We start from the raw sequence: 10,000 nt of genomic DNA on the forward strand, positions 1-10,000 counted from the left end.
TTCTGTCCCCACCTGCTGGCTAAAGAGCCAAACACACACTGAGTGAGGATTAGTGTGTTTGTAACACCTGCTCATCTTCAATTATGTCTAAGTGTTCAGCCGTTTAAGCTCGAAAGCGGCTGTCCGTCATTAAACGTGCTGCTCAAGAGCTCCGCTGCATTTTTACAATTAGGTTTCAAAACAAATGTGAGTGATGTCCGCCTGTCTGAAGCTTGCCCTTGCGATGCTAAAATACTGCGCGCGGCCTCCAGGGCGTTGCTATGGTGTCACTAAGGTGTTCTGAACGTTATAGCACACTGGCGTGTGGTTTCCATGATGCTGACATGCAGGCGCTAAGGTGCTTGTAGTGTTTTTATCGTGTTTGTGTGTGGTTTCTAGGTTACAAGGGTCTTCTGGGTGTTGCTATGCAGTTGCTCAGATGTCCAGAGGGTTCTTCACACACTGGCATGTGCCTTCTAGAGAGTTGCTAGGGTGTTCTGAGTGGTTTCCATGATGTTGCCATGCAGTTGTTCGTTGTGTTTTTATTACATTGCTTTGTAGAAAGTTAATGGGGAGCTCTGGGTGGCTTCTATGGCGCTGATGTGCAGTTGCTAAGGTGTTCTGAGCCTTTTTATTACATTGTTTTTAGTTACTTGGGTGGTTTTCAGGGTATTGCTTTGCAGTTGCTAAGGTGTTAAGGTCATAGTTTTACAGTCGCAAGTGTTTAGACCCTTCATAGCTTGTTGCTAAGATGCTTTTCAGGGTGTTGCTATGCAGTTGCTAATGTGTTCAGAGTGCTTTGTAATTTCTAAGCAGTTACTGGGGTGTTCTGGGTGCAGTTGCCAAGAGTATTTTTAGGACTCCTCCATGTCGTTCCTAGGGAGGTGATGGGAAGTTCTTCATAGCTTCCAGTGTATTCCTATGCAGTTTCCGAGGACTTCCAATTCTTTTCATCACATGACTATATGGTTTCTAGGGAGTTGTTAAGGAGCTCTGGGTAATGAAGTGTTTTTATCCTATTGCTTATTGGTTTCTAGGGAGTTATGAAGGTGTTTCGATTGTTGCTATGCAGTTGCTGAGGTGCCTGTAGAACGGTTTTAGCACATTGCCATGGTTTCTAGGCAGTTGTTAGGGAGTTCTTGACGGCTTCCAGTTGCTTAGGAATTCTAATTCTTTTAATCACATGACTATATGGTTTCTAGGGAGTTGTTAAGGAGCTCTGGGTAATGAAGTGTTTTTATCCTATTGGTTTCTAGGGAGTTAAGGTGTTTCGAGTGTTGCTATGCAGTTGCTAAGGTGTCTGTAGAACGGTTTTAGCACATTGCCATGGTTTCTAGGGAGTTAAGGTGTTTCGAGTGTTGCTATGCAGTTGCTAAGGTGTCTGTAGAACGGTTTTAGCACATTCCCATGGTTTCTAGGGAGTTCTTGACGGCTTCCAGTTGCTTAGGAATTCTAATTCTTTTAATCACATTGCTATGTGGTTTCTAGGGAGCTTCAGGTGGTTCCCAGGGCGTTGCCATGGTGCTACCGCGTTTGTTGTGTTTTTAGAATGGTGATCGGAAGCGTGGCTTCCAGGGCGCTACTATGCTGTTTCTAAGGTATTTTGATTGGTTGCTAGGGTGTTTTTGGTGTTTTCATACTGCGTTTCACCTGTTTTAGGTCTGGTTAAGTATCCACAAGACCATAGTAATCACTATAATGGTTTTCAATTTACATAACAGTCAAACGTGGATTTTAGACGCGGGAAAATCCCATTGCGAGCTTTGATATTTGGGATGTGGTCGAACGGCGGCTTTTGATCGGGCTCGTTTTGTTCCGCAAACCTGGCAACCCTGCGGATGGTTCATCCGTCTGGGGATCTGAGCGACGTTGTCGTGAGCAGGTGCGGAGGTGGCTGAACGCAGGGCCCGATGTTGTTTATGTTTGGGACGGGGCCGTGGAGCAGGAGGAAGGGAGGTGGCCGTCCTGCATAATTCCACGTTTCAGTTTTTAAACGCAGGCCACAGCCTCACAGAAATATCATCACGCCGGCTCTCCCTCGCTAATTACTGCCTTGCGTACCCTCCGCTGGCTCTGCTCGCTCGCTCTGGACAGAGCTACAGTGTTCACAGAGAAAAACAAACGCAAAACAGTTTTTACATCGACCCACTTGTGTTGTGTCTGGAAAGTGGGAGCGTTTTGGGTGATACTCGGAAACATGAAATAAACGGATGGGCCATTCCTGTAGCTTTCAAAAACCCATTTATGATGCAATTTAAATACAATTCTGTAACAGAACAGGTTTGAGTTATTTAGAAAACAAACAGAACAAAATATCTTCATGGAACATGATCTTTTGTGTTTTTTGGCATATCGTTTTGACTTGCAATGTTCAATGCTACAAATATTTTTTTTTGCAGTCCAGGCACATGCATGGTTAAAAAATGCTAATCGTTACATATAACTGAAATAAAATAAATATTAAAATTAAATATATTCTTTTTTTGTTTAAAATACTAAAATTACTATATATTAAATCCATTTTTAATACCGTTTTTTTATTAGTTAAATGGCTTTTACTCCAATTAAGCACCATTTAAAACCTTGTCGCTATTCTAAATAACGCTGTCCGTTGTCCAATAAAACGTAACCTTTTGTTCGCCGATAAAACAAGCCAATGCAATTTTCGTCTTTCGAAACAACATTCGGCTTAATGTCTTATCCAAAATATCAGGAGCGACCCAGATCACGCGTGCAGGTCTCTCATCGTGTGGGAGTTTGTGTGTTTGTGTGTCGCAGCTGAACGGGACGCACGCAAAGGTTCCTGACGAATAAACGGGCAACAGAGCGAGCCGCCCGAGCCCACTGCCCACACACAGCCCTGACTCACCGTCTCATCACACACTACTACCACAGAAACACTGGTCTGAGCTGAACCGTTTCGTGCTCTTAAATCACCTTAGGAAATGACAAGAGATACGGTGACGGTGCCATGGTTTTGACATTGATGTTCAAAGAAAAGAAAGGAAATGCATTCAACAATATAGTGGCCGCAGCATGTGTTATACTACAGTATCGGCACAATACAGGCCGTTGTTGTTACTGCTGTAAAAATTGCATTTGCTTCATATGTGTCTTTTATTTGTTGGTTTCTTTGCAGGGTTGTTATCATTAGCTACAACTCAACCCAAGAAAAAATGCCGTTGCTTGAAATTACGTTGCAAAAAAACGATTCTTTATTATAGTTAGTAGCCAAGGCAACTTTTTTCAATTTTTTTTGGTTTGGTGCACTAAAGTTGAAAGACTAAAATAACAAAGTGTAAATAAATCACAATAATACGTAGACTTGAGAGATAATCGGATAAAAAACTACATTTACTAAAATTAAACATAACAAAAAGATAAAATCTAATTAAAACCACTAACAAAAACTGTAATAGTATACAGTATAAGTAATAATGAAGTCATACTAGTATGATTATCCATTTGATGAGAATTACATTTTATTGCTGTCTATGAACTAAAACCATTAAAAAAATTATATATATATATATATATATATATATATATATATATATTTTATATATATGAATTTATATATATATATATATATATATATATATATATATATATATATATATATTTATATATATAATTTATATATATATATATATATATATATATATATATATATATATATATATATATATTTTTTTAAAATATATTTATATATTAAATAATTATATATTAATATATATATATATATATATATATATATATATATATATATATATATATATATATATATATACAAAAATGTTATATAAAATATAAAAACCTAAGCATATTTTATTCCAGCTTCTATATATATTTCTACTTTTGTTTGGTATAAGTTGAAATATTAAAATAAAAAAACAACAAAATTACTAAAACTTGAAATATATTTAGTTTTAAATTAAAATGACAATAAAGATAATTACAACTAACAAAAACTATTATAAATGATACAAAAAAATTAATAAATAAAAATTCATTTTATTCATTTACTCAGCTAAAATTAAATTAAATAATTAAAAATAGACATTTAAAAAAGTCATTAAAAAAAAACGAAATTCCTAAAACCTAAACTAAAATGAAAGTCAAAGCTAAATATAAAAATACGATCTAATTTTAACCGGTTTATTGTAATGTTTATTTTTATTTCAGATATTTGAGTGTTTTTGTAATCGTCAGGCAGCACATAGCAAAAGCGGACAACGGGTAATAGTGAGCAACAACCAAACAACAAACTTAAACTAGCAGAATTGTCTGAATGCTGCTGATTTCTGGCATCGTGGAGTCTCTCAGGAGGAAATGGAGATTCTGAGGTGCTCTCACAGAACGGGGGCCGGTGTGTGTGTGTGTGTGTGTGTGTGTGTGTGTGTGTGGAGGCCTGCGCTGGTGACAGGCTGTCCAGGCCGGGCGAGAGATGGAGTGATAGAGAGGACGGAGGAAGAGTCTGCAGTCTGCAGGAAGATGGATCACACCAGGAAGATTAATTAGTCTCTGACAGCGACAGCTAAAGTGTTATTGCCATCTGGAGAGTGTGGAACTTCAGGAGACTTCTGAGTGTCGGTGTGTGTGTGTGTGTGTGTGTGTAAGACTTGAGCTTGGCAGTGCCGTTATTGATGAAAACAGTTCTCGCCAAAATGGCCAAGCGACTGAAAGGTGTCGAAGAAGGACATCACATGCGATGACCTTCACAAAGCAAGTGATAATTGTGTGTGTGCGTGTGAACATGTGTTTTTGGCATGTAGAGGGAGGCGACTTTCCACTTGTCTTTTTAAATCTTCTCAGAATACATAATAGCCAGGCTAGCGCCATGTTTAATTCCCGACGCGAATGAGAATGAGGCTGTGAGGGACTCAAGTGCAGCTCGATGGATGGAGGGGTTGCCAGGTCTGCGATAATGGCCTGCTTGTACGCAGAGCATTTATTTTATTTGAATTTAATTTCTTTGACACAGTGCATGAATTTTGTTTAACTGAAATGCATCTATTGCATTATATTACACCAATGATAAAACTGCGCTGCCTTTGCAAAAAAAAAGTGGACGAACTCCATAAAGCAGTCCCGAACATTCTGAGTTGTGTTGATTATTCTAGGACCTTCTCATTATAAATACTGTCTATTCCTCACAGCGTGATTCACTTTCGCGTGAAAGCAGACAGGAAAAAAAAGTGCATTACATATTATTACACTGCCAAACCCTAAAGCACAAAAAAGCGCATGGAAGTCAATGCAACTCAACAATTTTTTTAATCGGATTATGTCTTCATTCTAAATTAAATAAATGCATGCTCCAGTTAGATTTCTCAAATGCCAGGTATTACTGTACTCGCACAAGAGGGCGACAGTGAACGCAAGAAGATCCACCAGAGGATGTCTATGACCACCAGGGGGCGGAAGAAAGCAAGGAAAGATCGTCCAGTGAAACGCTGCACTCATGCGCTTTTTAAGTGCCATCTAATACGTGCTATTATGCGACTATATGTATAAAAAATTATACATACTTTAATTGCATTTTCAATGCATCCATAACATAAAAACACCAAATATTTACATTTTGGTACTATGATATGCATTAGATTCAAAACGCTGTTATTGTCATTTCGTCCATATGCAGCTGATGCAGTATACAGTGAAAAGAAACAACGCAGAGTTACAAACTACCATACTGCAAATAATATAAAATTAATAAAAAATAAGATAGATGGCCTTTAGTACTACATTAATCACAATGTCGTGATATTACATTTTAATAAAGGGAAAAATATTATGAAAAAGTTGGTACAAACTTTCTTTTAAAAAAGGTGTATGTATATATATATATATATATATATATATATATATATATATATATATATATATATATATATATATATATATACACATACATACGTATATATATACAGAGAGAGAAATAAGTGTTTATATAATTATTTCATTATTATTTGGGTTTTAATTTTTTTACAAGCTATATTACCAAAGCCCTATAGAAAATAAAATATTAAGATACCACATCCAGAGAGATATTCCTCCAAAATAGCCATTGTCTTAAAACTCGATTTCCCACAATCCCCGGTTGCCACGTGCCCGGGTCCTGTCAGCAAACCGGACTAAACGTCACATTCCTGCATTCTCATCCCTGCGAGCGCGCGCGCGCGTGCGTGTGTGCGTGAGAGAGAGAGAGAGGGACGCAGGCTAATCTCTCCCTCCCGGACACGTCTCTGTCCACGGGAAACACTCATGACCGGGCGGATTTAACCCCGGAGGACACCCGGCGATCCCCGCAGGCCCGAGCGCAGATCTCTGGTGAGTCTTTGCGTGTGTTCAGCCGCAGATCTGAAGGTCTCGCCGGTCTGGGGTGTTTACTGTGGCGTATCCAGCGCAGCCTGTAGTAACAGCGCGCGACCGGATGGAACGTCTGTGATACATTGTAACACCTCGCGCTAGCCGAGACCCGCAACTTTCTGTCTGGTTGTTGATAGAACGTATCGGTTCGGTCCGGCGGCGGCGCTTTGATCACCGAGAAATGACAGTTCTGATCGAACCCGATGACAGCTCAGATTCTTCTGATCGCTGTGTGTGTGTGTGTGTGTGTGTGTTTTTTTTATTGTTGCTGTTTTGAAAGTCCCCGGCCGTAACAGAGGGCGAATTTAAAGCTAAAAAGGCACAGATGTTACGGTTTTGGAGAATAAAGTGTGAGATGTGTTCGTGTTAAGTGTTTAAGTGATCTGAGGTCTGTCGTTGTGTATGTAAATATCCTCGTCTTGATCATGAGGGTTCCCGCAGTCTCTGAGCTGTTTTCTGCTGACCGGTTCTGGACGGTATTACCGGTTTCATGTCACATCGATCTCCGGTGTGGTTGCATCAGACACGGGCAGGGCCACAAACAACACACACACACACACACACACACACACACACACACACACACACACACAGTTAAACAGCCCTGATTCCCCGCAGCCGGGCTGCATTTACACTAGTGATGTACAGGCCTCTTTCAGCTGCACCGGTTATTTCTGTCAAAGGTGCAGTTCATCCAAAATGAAAACATGCTGATTTTCTTTTACATTGTTTTTTAACAGATTTGGAGAATTGTTGCATTAAGTCACTCGATCAGCAATGTTTGCTCTGCAGTGATTGGCTGAGAGTCAGATGATAAAAACATCACAATAATCCACAGTGCTCCAGTCCAGCTGCGTGCTTTTTAACATTAAACTGTTGCTTCCTCTGTCCGTAAGGTCGTCTTCTTTTGTGAAAAAGTCAAACAGTTGAACGTGTGTGTGATCAAGGACTCGAAATATATCCGTTTAAATGTCACGATGCATTTGTTTCCTGCAAGTTTGTCCTCTCGTTCCGACGGCACCCATTCACCGCAGAGCATCCATGCGTAAGTGATGCATGTAAATGTTTTTGGTTGAACTGTTCCTTGTCTGACCTTCAGCTGGCTGGTTCATTCACGAGATCCTGTATTGCTCTGATTCGGCATATAAAGCAGTGATTATCAGAGTCTAGTGTGTTCCGTTAGCCGATATTTTGGACGTTATGTGGACTATATTCAGCGTAATTGTGCCGATTACATGCTGTATATAATCTTCCTCTTTTACCGCATGCCGCTGTAATCAGAATAATTCTTTGATTCTAGTTCAGGACACATTTGCTGTGGCACATGCATACGCAATAGATCTGCGTGCATATATATAATAGACGAGCGAACATATGTAACGGTTTTGAGCGAAATGAAAACCTCTTAAACGTAATTAGCTTTAATTAAACCTAGCTCCTGTTGCGTGGCGTGTGTCTTTGCGCATGTTTGTAGCGGGGATGTAACTGCGGTCAGTTTGAAGTAGATGAGGGAAATATTTGAAGTTATGGGAGCAGGGAATATCTCCGGCTGTATGGAGGTATGTGTGTGTATATAGAGAGAGAGAGAGACGTGTCTACACAGGCAGGTGTCAGTCTGAGAGCGTCACTCAAGTCATGAGGTTCATTAATGCTGAATAGCTTTGACCGCATACTCTTAACGGTGTCTGTCATGCGTTGTGTGTCATCAGTCTCAGAGAAGTGGATTGAGTGTGTGTGTGTGTGTGTGTGTGTGTGTGTGTGTGTGTGGCAGGTTTGGTTTGTCATGTCTCACAGGAAGATACACATTTGTCACACACGTGGTTATAAAGGCAATTCAACCCGAACAATCCATCTTGTCTGATTCGTGGACTGTGCATGAAATATATGAAAAGATAAACACGCAGCGAAATCGAAAAAATAAGTGAACACAGAATAGTGCAAAGACCGTTAATTGCGTGCAATAGAACTATTTTAAGAAAGCGTGGTGAAGTGTTAAATGTTGTGGTTTTTAAAGAGGATTGTGGCTGGTTTTGCTCTGAACTGTAAGTGCGTTCTGTGGATCGTTATCGTATTTCTTCCTAAGTGCAGTAACATTCATTCAGGTTTTGAAACATTCCCAGACGGCTTGTTGTTGTTGAGGTTGGCCGTTTTAGCTGAGTTACGGTGAGGGATGCTGTACGTCGTGAGCGCTGACATCACAATGCACTTGTACTTCCACCTCTTGTTGTATGAAATCTTTTCCTTGACAAGAGAGGCTTTGTTTGTCTCATGGATCGGTGCTCATAGGCCTGCTGTAGCATCCAATCCCTGCCGCTCTCATCACCGGCTTTCACTCCGATTGGCTCGGTCCGACAGCGTCTGTGCTTTTCATTGGTTCCGCTCTGTGAGTTAGGACGGGTTCACTTCCTGCTCCTTCAGCCAATCAGAGCTGCCGAATCTCACATTCCATTGGGATTCAGAACACATCGTGAGTGTGTGTGAGAGAGGCAGAGACATCAGTGTGTGTGTGTGTGTGTGTTGTAATTGAGTTTTGTGGGCCTGTAGTTAAAAGACCACGGCTGTTTTATTTCTCTCACGTTCAGCATATTCTCATATTACACTTCCTGCTGCCTTTTATACCGCCGGTCTCTCCAAACTGATTTTTAATCGCTGAACTCCCGTGGATTATGTATGCTTTAGTGTTTGTTTTTTTATTTTAATTGCATTTGATGAAAGCGTCTGATGGCGCGCCGTTGTGGAGGACGGAGTTGTTCACTGCAGGTCTTAAAAAAGCTTTTGTGCGAGCTTCATCAGCAGTTATCTGTCTTTGTAGATGTTGCTTGTTGAGTTCAGGTCAATTTTAGGGGTGCATATTATGTCTGGTTGTAGTTTAACTTGATCAATGATAAGAAAAGGATAAGAAGAGTTCTATAGGTGCTGTGATAGACTGATTATATCTGCTAACCAGACAGTATTTGACCCTTTTAAGTCATGCAGTGTTCAATAAGATGTGATGTGTGAATGAATCCTAGTTAGATGGGATTGATTGGTTGAGCCGACGAGGTTTACTGCTGATTTCTTCATGGGTTGTTTTGAGTTAAGCGGTGACGACGTGTTGAAGAAAGTTTGGTATTGTTCTATTTGAGGGTTTTTCTGTAGAACAGAACAATAGGACCATTGTTTCTTTTGTTCTGGTGCTGCTGGGCATTAGTTTTACACCATCACCATCTTCATCACCGCCACCATCATCATCATCATCATTTCCAGCGCTAAAGCACTTTCCTGGAGTTTCTCAAACCTCCGGTCCTCAATGATAATTAGGTTTTAAGAAGATCTGTGCTTGATTCAGTCACATGCTTCATTTGGGCGCTGTGGGATTCAATTAAACGGCCAATTAATAATTGATAAAAAATGCGGTTTGCTGATTATTTTGTGATTATTTATCAATACGCCAGACTTGTCTGTGAAACGTATGTTTTTGGCCACATTTTTAATATCATGAGGGGACTGTTGAAATTAAAAAATATGATTTTGTATTTTTTCATTTTATTTTATTGTATTTATTGTATTTATCATATTTATATGAATCTGTATTTGCCATGTAAAAATGATATCGCAATACATAAGCCAACAAAATGATATTAATAGCATTACTAGTATTACTAAATAT

General features: G+C 39.7%; 1 protein-coding gene across 1 annotated transcript in view; it reads left to right on the plus strand.

Moving 5' to 3' along the window:
- Positions 1 to 6,138: 6,138 nt before the first annotated feature.
- The window catches only part of ctif (CBP80/20-dependent translation initiation factor), a 66,785-nt gene continuing 62,923 nt past the window's right edge, over positions 6,139 to 10,000 (plus strand). Inside the window, 1 exon segment of the mRNA XM_043229898.1 lies at positions 6,139 to 6,312. The gene's annotated coding sequence lies outside the window, so the exon portion shown is untranslated.

This window comes from Puntigrus tetrazona, unplaced genomic scaffold (assembly GCF_018831695.1).
Source record: "Puntigrus tetrazona isolate hp1 unplaced genomic scaffold, ASM1883169v1 S000000116, whole genome shotgun sequence".
In the NCBI taxonomy this organism is placed as follows: Eukaryota; Metazoa; Chordata; class Actinopteri; order Cypriniformes; family Cyprinidae; genus Puntigrus; species Puntigrus tetrazona.